General features: G+C 44.8%; 1 non-coding gene across 1 annotated transcript; it reads left to right on the top strand.

Moving 5' to 3' along the window:
* The first annotated feature begins 1,597 nt into the window (after positions 1-1,597).
* On the top strand, positions 1,598-1,670 carry trnar-ucu (transfer RNA arginine (anticodon UCU)). Its single transcript has one exon. It is a non-coding gene; the product is annotated as a tRNA-Arg (tRNA).
* The last annotated feature ends 807 nt before the right edge of the window (positions 1,671-2,477 follow it).

Raw genomic sequence — 2,477 nt, 5'->3', positions numbered from 1 at the left:
CAATTCTCAGACCCTCTCGGTGCCTGACAATGAACAGAGATCGGTTCCTGCCCAAGTACAAAATGCCTTTTTGTTCACAATGATACAGAAGCTTTGAGAAATGTCAACATTCCAATGTTTTGTTGGTTCTTATCTCTCTGCATAGACTGTACACAACTGATTTAGAATCAAGGAAAGCATACCAAACGCCTTCTTCACTATCCTATCGATCTGCGACTCTACTTTCAAGGAGCTATGAACCTACACTCTAAGGTCTCTTTGTTCACCAACACTCCCTGGGACATTCCCATTAAGTCTATAAGCCCAGCTAAGATTTGCTTTCCCAAAATGCAGCACCTCACATTGATCTAAATTAAACTCCACCCATCACTCCTCAGCTCATCGGCCCTTCTAATCAAGATCCCGTTGTAATCTGAGGGAATCTTTGCTGTCCACTACACCTCCAATTTTGGTGTCATCTCCAAGCTTCCTAATGAAACCTCATAATGATACTAACATATATATAAATGACGGAAAGTAGTGGACCCAGCACTGATTCTTGTGGCACTCCATTGGTCGCAGGGCTCCAGTCTGAAAAACAAACCTGCACCACCATCCTCTGTCTCCTACCTTTGAGCCAGTTCTGTATCCAAATAGCTAGTTCTCCCTGTATTCCATGAGATCTCACCTTGCTGATCAGCCTCCCATGGGGAACCTTGTTGAACGCCTTACTGAAGTCCATATAGATCACATCCACCGCTCTGCCCTCATCAATCCTCTTTGTGACTTTTTTAGAAAACTCAATCATGTTTTTGAGTCATGATTTCTCCAGCATTTTCTCTTTTTCAGATTTCCAGCATTCACAGCATTTAACTTTTATTGGAGATCTTGCCATTTCACTTGGAAATGAAAAACATTTTGTGATTTACACATGAAAGAACTGAAACCAACCTGGTCATTCTAAAAGATGAGAGACTTCACACACAATCCACATTTTTTTCAATCTATAATTTCAGTGACATCACACTGTAAACTTTTGCCATAAATTCTGTGTCTTACAATCTTATACTCCACAAACATCTGACGAAGCAGCAGCGCTCCGAAAGCTAGTACTTTGAGATAAACCTGTTGGACTACAACCTGGTGTTGTCTGATTTTTAACGATGATTATTCGAAACTTATACAAGATAATTCCAGGATTTGGGAGATCTTGGGGTGAATTGTCTGAAAGAGACAGCACAGCCACAATGGGCTGAATGCCTGCAATGATTCTGTTGATTTGTCCTCAATGCAGCTGTTTGCAACATCTCCACTTACTCCTTCCCCACTAACTGTAAATATCTTCAAGGTGCTGCACAAAACAACATTGAGCCCTTTGCTATTTTCTCGTCTGCTCCATATTCCTTAGACTTGAGTTGTGCAACATTGGAGTTTGGTTAATTTCTCAACTGTCCGTTTGGGGACAAATGGGACGTGAGATTGATTAATCAAGCAGCCAACAATTTATCATGAGATGGTAGGGGTCAAAAACAATCAGTGAGAGGAGAACACTCAGAAACACACAGTATGAGAGGTCGGGTGCAGTACATAAAGGCTGTGATTTCGTGCCTACTGTGTGGCCCCAGTGGCCTAATGGATATGGCACTGGCCTTCTAAGCCAGGGATTGTGGGTTCGAGTCCCATCTGGGGTGTCAGTTACTTGTCCTTTGTTAACTGGATTTCTAATGTACTTTGGGGAAAATCTCCATGTCTGCATTCAGTTGATGGGAAGTGGTGCCCGCCATCTTCTTGCACACGATTTTCAGGATTGAGGTGAATTGTCTGAAAGAGACAGCACAGTCACAATGGCTGAAAACCTGCTGAGATTCTCCTGGGGATGGCATGGTGGCTCAGTGGGTAGCATTGCTGCCTCACAATGTCAGGAACCTGGCTTCGATTCCTCCCTTGGGTGTCTGTTTGTGTTGAGTTTGCACATTCTCTCCATGGGGTACTCCGGGTGCTTTGGTTTCCTCCCACAGCCCAAAGATGTTCAGGTTTGGTGGATTGGCTTTGGGGAATGCAGGCTGAGAGGATAGGGGTTGGGCCTTGGTGGGATGCTCTTCAGAGGGTCAGTGTGGATGTGATGGGCTGAATGGCCTGCCCTTCTCACGCGAAGTCTTTTATGAACAGGTTTGGAGCAGACGGTCAGAGCTCCACTGCAGGACCCAGTCAAGGCTTTGCTCAGCGTTTGGCGGTCAGGTGTGTTTTCCTCCTCTCCTGTATCTGATCTTCCAGAATCTTCTGTGGCTTTGGCCAATACGGTCATGAGCTGGGTTCACATCATCCAATGTGGTCACACCAAAACCCTTCACTGTTGTCATGCCAGGAGCTATAAAGTGGATTGGCTCAGGCTGACACTTCGCAATATATAACCCTCAGTCTGGTTGGAACTGGTTCTTCTTGAATCTTTGTCGCTCTTTGATCTTAGTTGCACTGTTCTCTCGAGCCGATAGCTGCTG

The sequence above is a fragment of the Chiloscyllium punctatum genome, chromosome 18 (genome assembly GCF_047496795.1).
Source record: "Chiloscyllium punctatum isolate Juve2018m chromosome 18, sChiPun1.3, whole genome shotgun sequence".
Classification (NCBI taxonomy): Eukaryota; Metazoa; Chordata; class Chondrichthyes; order Orectolobiformes; family Hemiscylliidae; genus Chiloscyllium; species Chiloscyllium punctatum.
The sequence above is the reverse complement of the archived record's forward strand: the minus strand, read 5'-3'. Positions and strand labels throughout refer to the sequence as shown.